We start from the raw sequence: 22692 nt of genomic DNA, 5'->3' as shown, positions 1-22692 counted from the left end.
AGCATTCAATTCAGCTGCTTATGCTATAATTAGCATACCACAGTTTTTACCATGTTTGCACGGCTCTATACATTGTGTAGAGCAACTTATTGAATCTAAAACTGTGTGCTATCACAGAGTGTGTAGGCTTTAATGAATCTGCTCCTTAGTCTTTCCTGATTCAACTGTCCCGCAACTTTTTTTCTTGCATCAATCCACCAACCTATATTTCTAGTGATTAAGACCACATCATTCACATAGGGTTCTTATTACTTCATTGAATGTTTAGGTTGTCGAATGCCTAAACGTCAACACCCAAACGTTGAACGTTCAAGACCATGACCGTCCAATTAAGCAATTTTTTCCCATGGAAAACATGTGCTTGGCCGTCATCAGGGATTTTCCCTTTTCCCCGATGTAGAGTGATCTCGGAGTTGGTATATTTAGTTGGGGGGGAGTGGGGGGGCAAAGCCCCCCACTTGATTAGGGTTTTAAAGTTTGTATTCTTTTGGTTGGCCAAGCAAATGTTTTCACTCGGAAAAAAATTTGCATAATTGGCCTGTCGCGGTTTTGAGTGTTTGACGTTTAGGTGTTGACGTTCTAATATACACCCATTCAGATATGCTAATACTAGAGAAATACATCCTTATCTTTAACAATATATATTTGTTCTTTTCATTTCCTACATACATTTTCTGCCATGATATTCATTATCAGAGAAAATAATAAACTTCTCACAGGGCAGCCTTGCTAACTTAATATCATTTGTATATGTTCACTTAACCACCAATTAATAATTATTGTGTATGGCTTCTTTCAAAGATGGATTTTCTAAGATTAATTTTCCTCTTCTTTTACCCATACTATTTCATGATCAACCATAACTGTTTCTGGCTTATATTGCCATATGCCTCTGCAACACTGCATCCTAATAATCTTATATGTTCTTACTCATACAAAATATTATTTATTGTTTCCTTTATAACTGTAATTTTTCTTTGTCTCTTTATTAGAAAGCCTGTATATCCTGTGCAAATAACTCCATATTGAAGGCTTCCTCAGTGGAAATTAGAGTGTATGCTGGTCTGACCATCTGCTGAATATTGCCACTCTGTAGATCATAAACAAGGTTTTAATATAGAGGGAATTTTGAGTGATGGTATCTCCTGTCATTAAGCACTTGCTATCATTAAGTGAAGGTAGTCAGAAGAAACTTTGCCCTGGCTTCCACTGACACCCATGCACAATATTTAGTGAAACATACAATTCTGGTAATCTCTCCTTATTTACCAGAGGTAGTTATATGAATAATCATAGTTGAGGAACACTCAAGGGGCACCACTGTACCACCCTTAAAAAGGTAGATGGTTGGGACTAGCTACCACAGCCACATTCAAGCTCCTATCAGAAGGTTACTGTGCAACACTACGAAATCTTTTGTGAGAACAAACACACTCAGTCAGATTGAATGGGCCTATCCAACTACTGACTTTTTTATCGGGAAAGTGTGCTGGGCGCAGATGCCTTTTTCAGTGGAAGCTGGGGAAGTCAGACCTCTATTCAAATTAAGCACTATAGTAACTGGCGTTGGTAAAATTGGCCCACCACATTGGAACATATTAACAGGCAGCATAATGTCAGTAAACAATCTGCAAGACTTTAAGGGACAACTTAAAAACTATCTTACTAGGGAAACCAATGCAAATGCATAAGAGATCATGTTAGACTTTAAAAGATGATATCTATCAGCCATTAGCATTAGTCATATTCAGCTGCTATCTGTACAGCCTAAAATAGTAATAACAACACAAGTAGTTTAAGCAAATGCCTACCTGTATGAAGGTATATTGTGTACTGAGTTGTTAAATTATCATTTTGTAACTGTGAGCTTCATTAAGTGAGGTATGACACAGTATACACTGCACAACATATTACTAGGGTATATAACTGTATTGTTTTAATTCTTTAATGTATAAGATTATATGTTAAACTTTATATACCACTTTTTGTGAAAAAAAACTGAAATCATGTCCAGTGATGTAATTGATTGTCTGTAACTGTCTTATCTATTTAACATGAGTTGTGACAGAAGTGGGTCTCTCGGCCAGTCCACACACTCGGTTGACAAATAACAAATAAAATGACTTGAGCACTTTAATGACAAGAATGAAACTTGAGTTAATAAATGTCAATCATAGTAGGTAAATCAGTATGACCAATGGGCTTGACAATAATTATTGCTATTATATACCAGTTTTATTTGCTAAAGGCATTGCTTACATTTTTTTCATGTCTCCTACATACATTCTCTTTCTTTTTGCTAAATGGTGGTATGTTTTTCAGCAGACTGTATTTTGAGATGTCTTTTGCATGTACTGTGACAAAAGTTGTGGATCCACATGGAAAAATGATGCAGACTGTGACCATCCTCAGCCATGTGAACATCCCCTCTGTGAAAAGCCACAGCCAGCAACACCTGCAGGGAAGGATGATGTGGAACTATTGGACTGAGACTGCCTCACCATGTAATGTAGTGAACTACTACGGAGGCATGATCTGCAAGGATGGCCATACTGTGACTCTAAAAGCTAACCACCAATAGTTGCTGGAGATAAGGTGGCACCAACATATGTCCTATGAATGCATCCATAACCGGACCCATTTTTCATGTGTGCCTCCCCCCCACCATTCTCTGTGTGTGAGATGAACTACTTTAACAGAGGGTGTGCCTTCCAACTCATTCTTCTCAGTATTGCCACTCCTCATTGTGCTTCATTAATCCCTCTCTTTTCACAGTCCATCTGTTGGGCTATGCAACATGTACCTGAGTCCTGTATGCTCTCAGTCCATCCATGATGCCAGTCCCACTGTCTGTAGGTTGCTGTTGATTAAGATATCCAGAATAAAAGTATTTCAGCTTTTCCTGGTTAGGAATCACTGGGCTGCTATTCATTGGCAGTGTATTTTTACAGTGTCAAGTTGCCAGTCCAGTGCCCAACCTTCACAGAAGGCACACACACACACACACATACACACACACCTACCTGTATGTCTTTAAAGTTCACTTAACCACAGTGAGGACATGCAGACTCCACACAGAGGGCACTCCAGCTGAGAATCGAACCAAAGAACCTCTTGTTGTGAGACGACAATGCTAACCACTGCACCACCACGGCTATCCAGAATGATAAGTGCATTCAGTCTGTGTCCCCACCTGCTGATGATCTGCATCCACTTAATAAAGTTGATTTAGTACAGACTTTTAGCATGTATAACCCTCTAATATTCTTTATTTTAATATACAGTCTCTGTGTTATTGCAACATTGATAGTGTGATGAGTACCATAATGGAGACCGCAGATTTTATTGTGTGACTACTGGGCTTGTCACACAATAATTCTGCTAATAAAGTAATTTCCCTGACATAAATCACACACACACGCACACACACACACACACACACACACACATATAACTATATATACATATATATATATATATATATATATATATATATATATATATATATATATATATATATATATATATATAGATATATATATATATATATATATATATAAATGGATCTACTTCTACTTACTGAAATACTTCATCGAACTTCATAGCAACTAGATGAAGTTGCCAAAGATGTAGTTTCACGAACACCCAGATCACCATAAAATAATTTCCAGACAGTGCAGAGACTCACTCACCAGTTTCACCTGGAGTGCCCATACAGGCACACACATGTAACAATGCATGGGTTAGTCATGAGGCTTAAAGCTCATTTTGTCTCAGTGGCCATTTCATACTTTATCCAAATGTCTGCCTGTTTCTCTTTCTCATGTCCTCTGTTGGTGTCTGGAAGGTTTCTCTGGCTAATATCCTAAGTGCTACACATGCGTTACTCTCCACTGGTTTTCGTTCCCTTGGTTTGCCATTGCTTTCAGTTCAGGATGACAGGGGTGGCAGAGTTCCTGTAGTGTGTTTCAATTCACCCTGTAGCTCTGTATAATTTTGACCTCATGCAGATTGTGAAAAGTTAAATGGGGTCTAAATCCCTTCTCCTTCTTAGCCATGGCCTATTAGCAGCAGCATAGACATGGGATTGCTGCACATACATATGAATAAGAGCAACATCAGCCTCTAACATTCTTTCCATGTAGCCAAGTTTCTGTGGTTATATTCCAATAGGTTCTGGAATTCACAGGGAAAACCAGCACTGAGTCTACATAGGTTCATAGGCATGTACTAGGCTAATAGCCCTGGAGCCTTTACAAGCCTAGCCTAAAGGATTACCCTGGCATCATGCCACCCGACCTTACTTCCCAGTGCCTCTGTCGAGTAGAGCCACTGGAGTGATCCCTGGAGTGAATTTTCTATTTCTCATCCACTCGTCAAGATTCCTCTTGAAGACGGCCAGAAAGGTGCTCTGTTTGACATGTATGGGAAGTCTGCTGCATAGCATGGGCAGTCTCTGGGTTATGAACCTGTTCCTCCAGCATGTTCTGTTGATTGTGTTAATGAGGTTGAGGTCTCCGGAGTGAGTGGTGTGGAGGGATTGGGATTTCCTTAGCTGTAGCATTTCTAACAGAGCTGGGTCACACATGGCTTTGTTAGTCAAGCAGAGATCGCCTCTAAGTAGGTGATATGAGACAGAGTTTTTTGAGTCTGTCCATATAGGACAAATGTTTAAAGCCTGGGATCCTCTTTGTGAGGTAATTTTGCAGCCTCTCCAGTTGTTGCAGGTGTTTACTGAGGTATATGCCAAATGGGGCAATGTACTCAATGATTGGCCTAATGAAGGAAGAGTAGAGGGAGACAATGACCTCTCTCTTCCTGGATGCAAAACCCTTAGTAATGATGTGCCACATAGAAGGACTTTGTGACCACAGTGGCAATGTAGTGGTTCAAAGAGAGGTTGCTGTCAACATGTATTTGTAACCCCTCTATTGAATTAAGACATGTTTATCTCCAAAATCTACTCTAATGTCTCTGTACAGTATTCACAAAATGTACTTTCTTTTTTTATATTATGTATAATTTAAATTAGTCATTTTTTTTTTTTTTTTTAATGCCTTTTTGTGTTGTTGTTGTGAGCTTCTCCCTGGCTCCTCCTCTGCTGAAAATGGATATGATATAGCCTAGCTAGAACAAATCAACAATAAAATAAATAAATAATGTGTTCCCAGATCTCTTATAACACCTTCTGTGTTCAGTGGACTACCATCGATGTGGTAATTCATGGCAATCAGGTTTTTCTCAAAGGGGATGATGACACATTGTTTGGCATTGCGCTTAAGGCCATGGTTCTGACATCTGTTGTTGGTCTCAGTGAGAGCTTCCTGTAGTATGTCAACATCACTTGGGGAGTTAATAATAGCTCCCAACTTGCAATCATCTATGAACTTTGTCAGCCAGAGTCCCTTTGTGTTTGCCTGGAATTCAGAGAAGTAGATACCAAACAGGAGAGAACCCAGGATCAAACCCTGTGGGATTCCACTTGTGACTGATTGGCAGTCTGACTTGGAGGCAGTTACTTTCACACTGTGAGTTATATCTGTGAGACAGTTTGCAACCCCCCCCAGTGGTATAGGGGTTGATTCCTAGCTTAGTGAGTTTTTCTATGATTCCTGAGTGGGGAATCATATCAAAGTCCTTGGCCAGATCAAGATAGGCTGCATGAACCAGCTTGCCTTCATCCACAGTTCTGGCGACTGACTCAAAGAAGTCGACCAGGTTGAGAAGGCATGATCTACCCTTCACAAAACCAAACTGTGTGGGATCCAGAGTTTGGAGATTCCCTTTATCATTGTTCATTAGGTCCATGATGATGCAGTCCATAGATTTGCATATCAGACTTGCCAGGTTAATGGGGTGATAGTTCCCAGGGTCTGTAGTCATTTCTCCTTTGTGGAGAGGGATGACTGTAGCAGTGCACCATTCAGTAGGAACAAAGCCTGAGGTGAGGCTGTGATTGAACAGGGCACACAGGTGAGGTGCCAGTTCACTCTGTAGTTCATAAAGAACACAGCCAGAGATATTTTGAGGTCCCATAGAAGCTGTATTCTTGTCCTTAGACAGTGCTGTTTTAACTTGTGCAGCAGTAATACTGGGTGTCTGGCAATCTACTGGTATTGTGATTGGTCTTTTGGGGGGGGGGTTATAGTTGGCACTGAATCTGTCAGCCAGTATATTGGCAATATCTGTTGGCTCAGTATAGGAGGTAACAGTGTGCAGCAGCTCAGTGCAAATCTGAGTATTGGCCTGGAGATTCTTTACATAACTATAGAATTTGCTTGATAGCTTGTTGAATAGCTTCTCCATCTTGGATAGGTTAATTAGCATACAATTCAGCTGCTTATTCTGTAATTAGCATGCCATAATGTTTACCCTGTTTATGCATGACTTAGATCTGATTACTGACTACAAAACTGCTAACTATCATGTGCACATTGTGCCACAATGTGAACATGGTTTTAGAGGACCATGTAGATTTTATTGAATTTATTTATCTTTATTACAATTCATTTAAATGCTTTGTGGTTTTGTGATTCCTTTTGACAGAAAAAAATCATGAAAACACACATTTAGCTCTCTTAGTTTTAATGAATAAGTTAAATGAAAGGATTTTTAAAGATCTTGACTATGTGTCTGCCTGCATGTGCATGTTTTACTTTATATGTTAGGTAATATGCAAAGGATAACTGTGAGTGGCATTCCTATAAAGATGTAGCTTATTTTTTATTGTTTTAATTAAAAAAACACATAGGGCTTGTTTTGTTGTTTGTCAGGAGTACTGTTGAGTTTAATTTTACAGTATGTGTATTATGCATAACTTAAATGTGTATTGTGTCTTTATTATATTTTAATGTGTTTTGATGCATATATGTAGTTCAAGCATTGATGGAGTAGGTGCTGTTGCTGCAATTTTAAGTTTATTGGGTCTAGTCTTAGTTTTAGTTGGGAAGTATTGGTGGTGAGATTTATGTTTGTATGTATCTGTTATGTTAGTATTTCCATTGTATTTCCTATAATGCATGCCTTGCATTCTGGAGTGAAGTTTACTTTACAACAGGATATATGTGACCTAGTCAGCATGCCACTACATTGTTATGACCATTTTTCCTGTGTCAGTATCACCTTAGTTACTCTACATTTGAGAGAAGAACTGGGCCTTTACATGTAACACACACACACACACACACACACACACACACACACACACACACACACACACACACACACACACACACACACACATACACACTCACACACTCACAACTAAAATATAGGTTTACTATTAAAACCTTGAAACTGCATACATCAACCGGTCACATGGTCGACCCAAAATCTTGAATCCAGAATGGAGAAAATGCAGCCAGGTCAAAAATGAATACATCAACACCCATAGTTTGATGTATTCAACATGGTAGGAGGTGATGTCAGTCACCCATGCTATGCAGCTTACCATATTGTGACATTCCACAGTCAATGGTATATGCATTTTACTGTTTTGCAGAGGTGCAAGCCCCCCTGCAACCCCCATGTTGGGGACTACACCCTACACACAAGCTGAAAATTATATATACCAACTCCAAGATCGCACTGAACCCTGTTCTACATTTACAGTGCTGAACTCAGATAATCAAACTACACTGTAGTGTAGTCAATGTTATTTGAATCATTTTGAAAACTTGAAAAAAACTGCATGACCACATGTGCAAATATGGTCAAATCACAAATTAATTCAGTAGTAATATATATATATATATATATATATATATATATATATATATATATATATATATATATATATATATATATATATATATAAATACCACTCACAAATACATTAATAATTCCCAACAACTGGTCATTTTTATCATTCCTCTCAACATCTAAGCAAAGGAAATCTGGACAAAGCCTAAAATAATGGGGGGATGCCCAAAAATAGGAACATATTTTAAATATTGCACTTATAACTTTAGAAAGTTGCTAGAATAATAGGATTTGTGTTAGTGTGCCTTTTCTGAAGGATATGAAGTCCAAACTCAAATGTATGTCATTATTTAGTGACTTGAATTCTCAGCAATTTGCCAGAAATACACAACTTTTATGGGGAGCAGACCAAAAATATGAAGTAAAAATCTAGGCTGTTGAAAAGTATGATTTTTAGGAAGCCAGTTGTGCAACTATATTCTTCAACCTAAATGATATTCTTCTTCAGAAGACACACTGTTTTGCATTTCATGACAAACGCACTTTAAAAATGAAAACTTGGATGTCAGTTATGTATCACTGGCTGGCTTTTCCATTTCCTTTTTCAGTTATTAAACTCTCAGTTTATTGCTTCTCAAGTTTCCTTTGGACTTTGAAATGGATTTGCGAAATATTTCATTCCTGTGAATCCCACCACCTGTTCAAAAGGCAGTTTGATTCCATTGTTTCTGGACTGCTTAAATAAAAAATGTCATAACATTGTCTCCTATACTTGGTAGAAATGCAGAACTGTTTGGAAAATAATTTTAAAGCAGAACACTATAATGCCTGATTGCATTAAATCTGTGTGCTTATATTTTTTGTATCACATAAGCATAATCTTGTATATCAGTGTTTATTAACTCATAAGTTACTGCTGGTGACCAAAATTAAGTAGTGCAAAATAAACTCACTTTCCTAGCACGCTGGAAAACTGTCAGCTACATTGGATATAAAAATTAATTTTTAGGCCTTGATTAGATTGCAGTAGGAAATGTAAATCTCTTTCATAAATATGAACGTTTTCAACTTCACTAATTTGCTTTATATGTCTTTGACAACATACAGCCTATGTAACAAAATTTGGCATAAAGAAAATAAATAATGTATTACAGAGATGTGGGCTTCAAAATAATCCTCTTTAATTTCTGGCCTTTTTGTGATTAATTGCATATTTAGAAACAAAAGTTCTGGCTCCCAGTTGAGATACTACTCCTATGTTTAATAAGGCTTATGAAAGTAAGTCATACTAAAAAGCTGCAGGTATGATCCTTCCAAAACCATGCAGGTCACAATTTTGAATGATTTTTCTAGTAATTAATTTAAATAGTTATAAATATTAATCACACAAAATGTCTTGTTTCTTAAGATAATGAAACAGCCAGCTGTGACATTTTGTTCCAAGGTTTCTACTAACAGGATGCAATATAATTAAAAGAAAGACTAACATGAGGCATATTGTTTACTGTCCTTAGTAAAAAAAAAACAAACATTTTTTTGTTATTGGCATAACTTAATTTAGATTTAGAAATATATAACAATTTTCTAGATGTTTCTACTAATACATTTTTGTTTTCATTTGGCTGAATCACAGTTTATAGAAAACTGTTCAAGTCTATATTGACTTTATGATGTTGTCATTTCTGTTCATAAGCATTATTAGGAAAGTGAGTTTACAATGTATAGATGGTACTGGCCAGTGTCATGTTGTATTCCATATTAGAAGTTTGTGTTTGTGTGCCAGCACTGATTAACTATTTTTTTTCTCCGTGGCTGTTGCATCCTGGAGTTAATGTATATGGGTATGAGGTGAGCAAAGGGCAAAATATAACTTGCCTACTATATGAGCCAGTGCTAAGTCAGTAAAGCTTTGAACTATACCTCATGGAGGTTCATATCTAAGTCAGAGCACAGTTGTATTGCATGCAGTGCAGGTTAGGATTATTCACTAATTTTTGAGAAGCAGCTTTTTTTCATGTATTTTACAGGATTACTTGGCCATTTCCAGTTTAGTAAAATTATTTATTTTATTTATTTATTTTATTTTATTTTATTTTACATTTGTTAACCGGGAAATTCCGACTGGACCAGGTCCATTTTCAGCAGAGGCCCGGGAGAAAAAGCTCCAACATCAAGTATACAACATACACAGTACATCCATACAAACACAAAACACACACATACATCATGTATGCTATATATATATAACAATAAAAAAAAAACCAAATTCCCTGAAAATGATTGCACTGCCTCTAACCTTCCTTTTATCACCAAGCTGTTGAACTAGTTTGCAAATAGCTGCACTTATATTTAACATCTCAAGACCTCTTTGATCCATATTATTCAGACTTTACATGTAGGCACTTTACACATACAACCTTTTATTTAAGTGTTAATGCACTTTTAATGTTTAAGGATATGTGGTCATATTCAGTCTTGGTCCTTGTTGATCTTTCAGTCATCCTATTTTTGGTGTTACAGGCAGTGTCAAGTGATTATTTACTTAGTTTGTAGATCATTCACAGAAGATATCTCTGGCACATGCTTCTTCAGTAGTTTCCATCTTGCATGTGGGATGCCTCAAGACCTGATCTTGGCAGCATTACTTTCATGGTATTTATATTACCCTTTAGAGTTATCATAAGCTTATGTTGCCAGTCATTACCTGACGATACTCATCTTTACCTCACATTCAGTCAGGAATGTTTCCTGTGCTTTACAATACTTGATAACTGTTTGGAGTCCATTCTCCACTGAGGCTCGGACTAGCAAAGGCAGTGTACTGCAGGTGTATGCCACTGGAGCACTTCTCTATCTTTCTCTACTTCCCCCATAACAATATATGGTGGAAAGAGAGTGGAATGTAGCACAGAAGTCTATATCTGGAGTTACTTCTTGAGAACATGTTCTTGTTAAGGCAAAATATATCAACTGTTGATGAAGCCTCTTACTTTCTTCTGTCTGATCCAGAATTTTCACACTATTCAGAGCTTGTTACAATGATCCATATACTGGCATTATTTATTTCAGAGATGTAATTTTCATTCTATCTTCAGAGCTGGCTGCAATGGTCCATGCACTGGTACTGTCCATCTCAGCTCTGGAAGTTTAGGCCATGTTGAGACCTTGCTATAGTGATACATGCACTGGTACTCTTTTTCTCAGATCTGAAATGTTGTCCCATCTTTAGACATGGCTACAGTGGTGTTCATTAGCAAGGGAACACTGGTTCTCTCTACATAAGATCCAGAACTTTATCCCATCATCATACCTGGCTAGAGTGACTCAAACACTGTTAAAACCTGTCATAGATATGGAACTTTATCTCATCTTCAGATCTAACTACAGTTAACCATGTGCTGGTACTCACTTGACAAGTCTACTACAGTGCTTGACTTTGGTATGACAGTAGATGGGTGAGCAGATAATATCAGATCTTTGGTCAAGGAACCATTAAAAACAAATAAAAGGTGCTGACGTTTTATGAATTTGGTGAAGGATTTTGCACTGAAAGTGCATATGAACAGGAAAAAAGCAAAAAAAAAAGGGGGAGGGGTAGAAAGAATGAGGGGGGAAAAGAGAATAGCAAGTTAACTTTATTTAACTTCCTGCAAACACCAAGGAAAAAGGTTGTGAAAATCAAGAAGAGATGACAACAGCGCAGGAAAACACCCTACACCCCCTTGAAAAAAGATCAGTCAAATTCATGAAGAAATCTTTAAGATAATCAGTTTGGTGATGGACTATATATCACTGAACAATAGAAAAATCCAGGAAATAGGATCGGTTTCACAACAATCTGATGAATAACAGATTTGTGACTGGTTGAGGAAATGAAAGAGAAAATGGTGGACCTAGAAGAAAAAGAAAAAAAGAAAGCAAAGAATTGAACCAAGCAATAACAGAACTTAAGCAAAGAGTGAGATGAGGCAACTTAATATTTATAGCATTCCCAGAACAAGTTGAAGGAAAAGTCTGTACATGTTTTATGATATACTGTCTTTGTATATGGAATGAAATTCCTCAAGATGACATCAAGGGTACACAGAGTAAACATACTAAATATAAGCCCTACTAAACATCCCCGGCCAAAAGTGATAAATTGCAGTCAATTCAACAAAATGAAAAAAATATCGTATTTACTCTGGGAAAAAGGGAAACACTGAAGGTAGAAGACACAAGATATTTTGTTGAAAATTATGTCTTACTCCAAATGAGAAAGAAAAGAAAAAGAAATATATTTATTCTGGATTTAAAAAATACAGAGACATAAAAGTGTACTTCAGTTTAATATAGCCTGCAATGTTTAGAGTATTAGAGTATGTTGCCTATCAGGAATGAAAACCTACATAGACCATAAACAAGCTCTAGGAGATTTGACAAGAAAAAAAAAATGGATGAGGGTTGACAGAAACCTGGAAAATGGGTTCTGGTAGTCAGGCAAAAAGACCTTAGAAAGATGATAACTCTGCTGGCGTAGCTACAATATCAAGTTAGCTATTTGCAGTTTTTCAGTGGATAATGTTAGGCAAGGCAAAAGAAGCAGAAGTCTGAAAATATGAATAATAAGTTTGAAATAGAGATGTTTCAGGATGACTTGAAGGAGTCTGCATAAGAACTTGTGATGTATCCAGTAATGGTTTCTCAATTATGATTAATCTAAAATTATTACCAACGTCCTTTTTTTTATTTTCTCCCCCTTTTTTAAAATAAAAATAGCAAGACTGGCTATATCTGTTGAAGGTAACGTCTAAAATATTTTAAAAAAATTGTATAAATCACAACTGAAAATATGAAGGCAAAGTGAATTACACAATAGGAAAAACAGATGAAACTATAAGGTAGTGTGGTGGAATGAGAGAAATGTCTCGAACTATGAACAGCAGGCAAGCAAAGAAAAGAAGTAAAATGTGTTATGAAGGTGCTACATTGTTGCTATAATTATGGAGGCAGCAAAAGTCACTATTTGAAAACTGAAGGATGTTTAGTATAGAATAATAGGGCAGGTATTAAAACAGCATCCATAATATACCCTACTTTGTGTGAGGGTAAAATGCTTGGTATAGATGGACTCAACCCTTGTAAGGATTTAAGGTGGGTTTTGTCAGGAGTGTGCAATGTTTAAAGGAAATAGAAGCAGAAAATAAGTGTGTGAGTAATATTTGGCTTATGCGTCATAACAGCTTGATAAAAAATGACTGTGGAGTCATACATACCCTTTTGCATGGTTAACAAGTTCAGTCTTTGAATTAGGTTCTGGGCAGTCTGACTTTACAAGGTCCCTAAAGAGGAAATCCACAGGCTGATGTTAATGAACATAAGTTGTTTCAACAGAGAACGGATCAGCTCATTACACTAACTGAAAACTACATAGCTAGAATCAGCAGTATACAGTAAAAGGTTTAATAATATATTATGGCAGGAGCACAATTCCAAAGATTTGTGATACCTAAGGTTGCCACCCGTCCCGTTGTCAGCGGGACACTCATGGGTTGAGCTGCCTCATCCCACTGCCCACTGTGCAAAGTAGTGGGACTTGAAAAGACTCGCTTTTCAATCGCACTGAATTGCCGTGGAAAAGCTGCAATTACTTTGGGGTTTTCCACGGCAATTCAGTTACATCACCAACCAGGACCTGCAGGCAAAGCTGCTGCCTGTTAGGTCCAGGTGCTTTAATGCATGCAGCAATTGGCTGCAGTTCATGAAAGGGGTGAGGATTGGGGCAGGAATAGCCCTACAAAGATCGCGGCTGTAGGAGCACTTTGTTTTAAGCGTTTCTACAACTGCTAAAAAAACGAGATTTTTTTTTTTTTGTATTGTACAAAGTAACAGTATAATACAAAATAAGTTATTTTTTTTCTCCCACTTCATATTATGTCAGCTGCTGAATATGTTATAAGTGAAGGAAATGCAGATTATTTTCAATTTAGAGCACATGACGTAATTGACGTGAATGCAGGGGGTGGAGATTGTATTATATAACTACTGAAGCAAGAGAATATTAATGGATTGTATTATTCTGAGCAGAGAGATGTCTTACTCTCAGTTCTGCTGTAGCCATCAAACCCATCTTAAAAATGAAACATAGTGGTTAATCACTAAATAAGGATTTTGTTTTAATCAATGTGTTTTAAGTAATGCTTCTATATGAAATGTAATCATAGGATGTTATAATAAGGACTTACTCCTTTTTCTTTTAGACCTAAAGAAACACTAATAGTGTGAAAGATTGTCATTTATTACTTGTGTCTTCAGTTTTATAAAGAATATATATATTTTTTCTAACGAGCCAGCCATCCATCCATTCATCCAGCCAGCCATCCATCCAGCCAGCCATCCATTCATCCAGCCAGTCAGCCATCCATTCATCCAGCCTGTCAGCCATCCATTCATACAACTAGCCAGCCATCCATTCATTCATTCATCCAGCCAGCCATCCATTCATGCAGCCATCCATCCATTCATGCAGCCACCCATCTATTCATGCAGCCAGCCATCCATTCATTCAGCCATCCATCCATTCATTCAGCCATCCATCCATTCATGCAGCCATCCATCCATTCATGCAGCCAGCCAGCCAGCCATCCATTCATGCAGCCAGCCAGCCATTCATGCAGCCAGCAATCCATCCAGCCAGGCATCCATTAATTTAGCCATCCATCCATCCAGTCATTCATCCATCCAGCTGTTACTCCTACCAACCAGCTAGCAACTCCAGCAGCCAGCCAGTCAGTTAGCCACCCCAGCAGCGGGCCAGCTAGCCCCTCCAGCAGCCAGCTAGTCAGCTAGCTAGGCACTCCAGCAGCCATCAGTCATACCCATAACAGCATCTCCTTTACTGGTCCTGTGGTGACATCATGGTAGAGGGTGTGGCCAGTTTCATATTAGCCACACACCCTTGTCCCACTTTGGCCCGCTTAAAAGGTGGCAACCCTAGTGATACCAAGTAGGTTCCTTTTCTATGAATGAGATCTGAAGGATAAAAATAAAAGATCAATGCTGTCGCTAATTCCAAGTATTAGCTCACAGAAAACAGGAAACATGGTATTGAATAAATCTGTAAATAATGTGTACGATGTTGATTCCAACATATAAAGGGCTAGGCTGTTTTTCATTTAACTTTAAAAAGACCAGGGAAAGGATAGCATAAAGGAAAATGTAGGAAAAAAAAAATAACATATTTGAAGACTGAATCTAGTAATTCATAGGAAGAACTAACATTATTAAAAAGAAGCTCACTATATGGGTAATTGCAAGCTAAGAAATGTAAGTGCAGCAAATTAGTATATTAAACTGGAATGTTAATGAATTAGTGGAACACAAAAATGTGAAACAGGACTAATTTATGTAGGAAAAACTAGTACATAAATAATAATGTTAGAGATGATATAGCCAAACAGAAGGGAACATGAACTGTTAGTAAGAAATACTAGCAGGGAGGGTTTCTTTGCTGGAATTGAAGTGATATGAAGTGATATGAAAAGAGGGTTTTGTGCTTTTGATAAAAAAAAAAAAAAAACATGGGAATAAATGTTGAGAAAGAGAAAAGTGACATGCATAAGGCATGCAATGGTGAAAGGGCAACTGGAAAAGCTCACCCAAACTCTGCTAAAGTTTGCTGTGAGGGAAATGTTAGTTTGCTTTTTATTTGTTGTATTCTGTATTACTTTATTCCCTTTTTCTATTTTGTATACTGTGATTTGATTTCTTTACATGTGTTTTACTTATATTCTGCTTTTAACGGCATATTAAAACTTGAAAAGACAGCACAGCTCTATCTCTTGTGAGTCAGACCAAAAATTTTCCCACTCTCCCAACCGGTTACTGTTGTGTGCTTAAACACCACCGTCTTTCTATTTGCCTGCTCTAATGTTAATTTGAGCATGTATCTCATTCCTCTCTGCTTTTACTTGTTGGGGTGAGTAAGCAAAAAATTATTATTTTGTGAAATCACTCCCCATCAGCTATTTAAATTTATTGGCCATCCTACTGTATTCCATAGTACCAGAATAAAAAAGTGACCACCCCCCCCTTTAAATCTATCTTGCTGTTTTAAAAATGTAACCTTTTAGACACGTACAACTTAAGTTACCTACTTTCACATCTAACTCCTCTAGTGCACATTGCAGTGTTTTCGATAAACCATTTTTTTCATCTTACATTTAAGCATCTATTGCAAGACCATCTGTTATTGGAGACCCCAAATTCTGCCTCTCAGTAGTCATCTTGGGATTAGTGCTTCTTTTTTCTCCTGGTGAGAGAAGGAGTGCAGTTACTTTATTTCCTGGAGACTGTCAATCACCAGAAAGCTTAATAACTGCTTTATAGATGACAGTTTGGAATCTGTGCTTATATTCTGATCCTGGTGAGAGTAGGAACAGAGTGCATTAATTCCTGACTGCTTCTGGTTGGAGAGTGAGTGTCTGTGCTTAACATACCTGATTGATCTGGTTGCTATTCGAGGCATCTACCAGAAAAAGGCTACAAGCCTGCAGACTCTTGCAACATCTGGGACAAGACTGTGGATCACCAAACAGGCTGTGGCCTGCTTCTCTTCTTGGGATTGGTGCTATCATTTTGCTTCTGGTGAGAGAAGAAGCAAAGGAGTATTGTATTCCAACAGAGTGAAGCTGTGCTGAGACCAGCATTAGTAGTAACCACGCAGTAGCCATTCATGTGACTCCCCTTTTTTCATCATTCCTGACAAGCTAATTCTTTATTTTCAGTAAGTACTGCTTGATTTCCTCCTAATTTCAGAATATCTGCCTAAATAATTCATATTTAAATTTTCATGGTCTATGTATTGACGTACAGACTCAAACACTTTGAATGACATTGTTCCTGTAAAAGGCTTCAGTACTTAATATAGTGAGCTCATATCCAGGCATGTCTAAAGGGCAGTCCCCTGTGCTTTCTCCTGTCAACCTAGTGAACTTGGGCATCCTGAGGCAGTATAGAAACTGCCTCATGTACACAGACAACCCTCTCTTTTTATCTCCCAACACTATGACTTGTGAGAGATGCACATATATAGCCAAATTGGAAGCCAAGCACTAGCTAACCAAGACTGGATTTTGCCAGTCAAGAGGAGAAGGATAGCTCCTGCACCACACCACATTCACCACATAGCCCTCCAGAATATAAACCACTACAACCCTCACATAGTAACACAAAACACACACCTACTTTTGTGGAGGCTCTCAATAAAAATCTGCCCAAGGAACAAAGACCTCCGAGGCAGAAATGCAAACAACCACCACATCCTAGCACAAACCATAAGACACATAGCTCACATAAACAGTGTGCCACTCAACCAAAGCCCATAAGGCAAACAACTCACCCAATACACTAACCATAGGTGACTCAATAGTAAGGCGCACTGATGTCCCACTCACTAGGTTGAATAAGGAGAAAGTTACAGTCAGCTGCCTGTCGGGTGCCAGGATCCATCACATAATGCATGCACTTAGGTCACTCCACAACAGGTGCAAATATGACTCTGTCATTATCCATGTTGGTGTGAATGACCTGAAATGTACCTCCCTGGACTACATGAAAAGAGACATAAAAGCATTCTCTGATCTTGTAGCCCAGGCAGGTATGACCCTAGCTCTGAGTAGCATTCTACAGTCACCCGGAATGATACCACAGTACAAGCAGAAAATGATTGACTTCAACAATTAGCTAAGTTTCTGGTGTCATTCTAAGGGGATCCAGTATCTGTTTGCCTGGGGTGACATGATCCACAGACCTCGATGCATCACCAGGGATGATCTGCACCTGTCACCCCAGGGATTTCGGATTCTGGCCAAGGCTCTTGCCACCCCTATAGTGCCTTTTTTAGGCAATGTCCTAAATACAAAATTACCACCATAACAGCTTACAATCAAACGAAATCTGAGGGTTATTCTACTCAATGCTAGAAGTCTAAATCTCAAAATGTACTCACTCGAAGCACTCCTTAAAATGGAGAACATCGACATCTGTGTAGTGACCGAGACCTGGTTCAAAGCTCCTAAGAGCATCCCACCACTACCAGGCTATAATTCATACTACACCTTTTGAGCCATAAACCTGGACCGAATCAGTAAAAGTGGTGGTGTCTCCATATTCATAAAGGATATGCACACCTCTAGATTAGTCGTCCAACATAACGCATCAGAGATACTTCAGGTACAACTAACACTGGGTAAAACTGCAATCCAGGTTATAGCCTGCTATAGATCCCCCCACCACGTCCCATGACTCCCACTCCACATTCCTAAATACACTGGAAAATATTAGGTTACAACCCAATACCCTTATACTGGGAGACTTTAACTACCCCTCCATTAACTGGGAAAATTACTCATGTACCAATACACTTTCTCAATGTTTTCTGGAATTCATTAATTCCAATGCCCTAGTCCAACTCATTCTTACCCCCAACAAGGGTAGAAACATCCTTGACCTGGTCATTACTAACATGGGTGACCATTGCTCTACACCAGCAATCAACTCCTCCCTGGTCAAATCTGACCACAAGCTAATCACCATAGATATCCACATCCCACCCTCACCCCCCAAATGAAACCACCATAAAAAAATTCTCCAAAGCCAATTTTGGGCTTCTAAAAACAGAGGTGGCTAACTTCATGACACCCATGCAAATGGAAAATAGGTGCATGACTGCTGAATCATACACCAATGCATAGTATGAGCACATGCACAAGTGCATGGAACGGGCCATACCATACAGAATCAAGATGCTCTCCTCCAAAAAAAGGAAGCAAATCTGGTGGTCCCCCATCATAAACAAACTCTACAACAAAAGGAAAAAACTGTTGCAGAAAAGGTTGATGTCCCAAGGCTCTACAACAAAAGGAAAAAATTGTTGCAGAAAAGGTTGAAGTCCCAAGACTGGAAAAAGTCCTTTGTTAGCCTCAGCAAAAAACTGAGAGCCATCATCAAATCCTCTAAAGCTAGCTATAAAAACAAAATTGTTGCAGATTCAAAAGACAACCACAAGGCATTCTATACTTATGTCAAGAATCTACATGGCAATACTCAGATCTGATCTGAGTTACAGCACAATAGCAATACACATACAGAACCAACTGATATTGCCAACATATTGGCTGACAGGTTCAGTGAGAACTTTACCCCCTTTTTCACCCCTAAAGGGCCTATCACAATACCCGAGGAATGCCAAGTCCCTATTATCATGGCTACACAGGTAAAAACTGAACTGTCCAAAGCCAAGTATACAACTTCTATGGGACCTGATAATATCTCTGGCTATGTTCTAAATGAATTACAAAGTGATCTGGCACCACACCTGAGTACCCTGTTCAATCACAGCCTCATTTCAGGCTTTGTTCCTACCGAATGACACACTGCTATGGTCATCCCACTCCACAAAGGGGGAGAAACTACAGACCCTGGGAACTAGCGCCCCATTAGCCTGATGAATCTGATATGTAAGGCTATGGAGCGCATCATCATGGACCTTATAAATATGGACATAGGGAATCTACAAACTCAGGACCCCATACAGTATGGGTTTGTGAAAGGTAAATCATGCCTGCTCAACCTGATCGACCTCTCCGAGTCTGTCACCAGAGATATGGATGAGGGCGAGGTAGTTCATACAGCCTACCAAGATCTTGCCAAGGCCTTCAACACCATCCCTCCCTCAGGAATCATAGATAGACTCACTAAACTAGGCATAAACCCCTATGTAATAAGATGGGTTTGCGAGTGGCTCACTGATAGAACCCACACTGTGAAAGCAGCAGACTCAGAATCTGACTACCAACCAGTTACAAGTGGTGTCCCACAGGGATTGGTCCTAGGTCCTCTCCTGTTTGGAATCTACTTCTTTGAAGTTCAAGCCAACACAAAGGGACTCTGGCTGACCATGTTCGCAGCTGATTGCAAACTGGGAGCCATTATTGATTCTCCAACTGATGTAGACATTCTACAAAAAGGCCTCACTGACACCAGTGACTGGTGTCAGAACCATGGCCTTAAGCTAAATGCCAAAAAGTACACTGTCATTCCCTTTGGGAAAAATTCGGTGCTCATGCACTAACACATAGGTGGTGGTCCACTAAACACTGAAGGTGTGATAAGAAACCTGGGGACACAGGTTAACAGCAACCTCTCCTTTGATAACCACATTGCCACTGTAGCCAGAAAGTCCTTCTATGTGGCTCATGGAAAAATATTGCAATGGGCAAGTTTTTAGATTTTATTTATCAAAGGAACATAATAGTATGATGATCAGTTAATATCCATTCAATAATAATGTCAGATCATAGAACCAGTACAACTTAAAAAATAACTCAGGGAAATAGAGATTTTCTGAAACATTTGCATTTTTATACTTACCTTATGAGAAGGAAGGCCTTTAGTGATTGGATAGAAATAAATGAACTGAAAATTATAGGATTTACTAGGCTGAAAGGAACATCTACTGAAAGACTGGGATAACTGTCAAGAATAGAGAACTTGGTTGAATTTAAGGTAAAGGAGGTTTTGTGTACATGCAAGGAGACGTACCTGGAGGAAGAAGTGTAGCTAGGCCATTTGGTGCCTGACGAAAGACCCCTACTTATGGCACTCACAAAAAAAAAAAAAAATATGTAGGAAAAAAAGACCAGACTGAAGGTGGTATTTGGACTTTTTCCTTCCCCTCCTATTTTCAGTAGGTGTAAGATCTTATATATCCACTTGAGTTACCGACAGTTCAGGCAGATGGAGTTTCAATTTAACATTTTGTCCAATGCACAGCAAACTCAGGAGGCAGCATCCCCCTCCCACCTTGTGCTACACTATAGTCTCAGACAGTAAGAGAAATTAATCCCTGCACCTGGGGTGGGAAGCATAGTTCACAACCTTCTGATCTTTCAGCACTAAAGTTAAGTGAAATACCTCTTGAGTTACTGATGCTGACTTACATGAGTATTTCATTTTAACCCTTCTAAATTTTATACCTTTCAGTTTATTTTCTTACACATTACGGTCATAACATTTTTGCCCAAGTGCAAACCTTATTAAGCAAGGAGTAACAAAAAAGATAGTACAATTGTGTAACCGTGAAGCATTTTATCTTCCCATCATTCAAAATATCTAAGCATCACTAAACCTTATTAGCAATTACAGGAAGCTTGTGTACATTAAAAGGTGAAATGAAAACATTTTTGTTAATTGTGCCTCCTTTGCAAGCTATCGCATGGGCTGTTGCCCATTTTGCCCCACCCTTTCTTCACTACTGTCTCAAGAGACAGAAAAAAATGAAAGACTTGGAATCAAACAAGAGATAAAAAGAAAGAGAAGAGCTGAAAGAACAAGTAAATGTAGATAAAGCTTCTCCACTAGAATATCGGGAGAATTTAATTGAAACATTTTATTCTTCAGAAAATGCATTTTAACATAATTATGTTGTTTCTCTGCTAGCACTGGATAAAAATTCCTAAACTATGCAGTAAAATAAATCTCTCAGATTCAATAAACTCCATGTAGGCTTCACACAAAGCTTACACATTGTTTATATATTTGTGTGGTGAGCAGCAGAATTAATTAAATATTCATGACGCACACTGTGTTTAAACGTAAACAAAAGTGGTTTCATGGCCAAAAACATGTAAAACAACATGGATAGCAGACCTGTTTAACTATGGACAAACTAGGTTAGAGGGATTGTTCGGAATGTCATGATGATTACTAGGGTTTATCATATAGCAGTGTATATGGTCTAAACACATTACAGGACAGTGTATTCAGTGCAAAGTATTGTGGAACCCCATTCCATGCATTCTCTACAAAAGTTGTATAAATGATCCATAATGGTACATGCACTCCCATTTAAAATAAACAGTAAAGGGTGAGTGTGTGTATTCAATAGGTATACACAGATGAATTGGAGGAAGGAACACAGGAAAGAGGACAGGTAAAACATTGTAATGTACAGCAGATGAGGGCATGTAAATGGAAGACAGTTGATGCAGGAACACTAATCAATTATCGACATAGTACAATATGAACTGCACAGTGAAACAGTGCTATTATATGATATTATGTGACTGTCAGACAAGGTGACATAACAATGGAGAAGATGTCTTTGTGATATAAACATCCTGACATGAACATTGGAGAAGACATCTCTCAGGAATGTTATATACAACTGGGATTGGGTGCATATTGTGAATCTGTGCAAACTGATAAGCCTGAATATGACTGTAATGTCAGCAGAGGTCTCCAACAAGTGGGACACAGTTACAGGTTCATTGACAATAATAAACAGAAGCATCACAATCAGGGGCAGTATTAGAATAATACCACCAGTCATCTCATGTCTCTGACATAACATATGCAATTCTGAGTGATCTTAGATGGTTCTACATGAATACATTTGTACAACTATTATCATAGGATCATCTGAAATTAGTAGGCTAATGGCCCTACGTCTCTTGCAAGCCTAGCCAAGTTCTACCCTTATTTCCATTATCAGCACCTATTGCTCCTGTCCAAGAGAGACACAGGTGGAACCCCTGGGGTGAATTTACAGTTACCTATCAAATTGTCCAGACTGTATTTGAAGAGGGCCAATGAGGTGCTCTGTTTGACAAGAAGTGGGAGTCTATTCCAAAGGTGTGATAATCCCTGGGACACAAATCTGTCCATCCAGCAGGTTCTATTAATGTCAAATACCAGGTTAAGGTCTTTAGCATGAGTAACCTGTGTACCATTTGACTTGGGGATATGCAGCATTTCCAATAAAGCAGGGATAGTGATTGTCTTATATGCAAGGCAGAGATCATCTCTGAGTAGTCTGTATGAAACAGAGTAAAGTGACAGTGATTTCAGTCAATCCAGATAGAACAGATGCTGAAGACTTTGAATTTTCTTTGTGAGGAACCTTTGTGGTCTTTCCAATTGTTGCAGGTGCTTGGAAAGGTATATACCAAA

The sequence above is a fragment of the Protopterus annectens genome, chromosome 6.part0 (genome assembly GCF_019279795.1).
Source record: "Protopterus annectens isolate FY-2018-M chromosome 6.part0, PAN1.0, whole genome shotgun sequence".
Lineage (NCBI taxonomy): Eukaryota > Metazoa > Chordata > Ceratodontiformes > Protopteridae > Protopterus > Protopterus annectens.
This window is presented reverse-complemented; position numbering follows the sequence as displayed.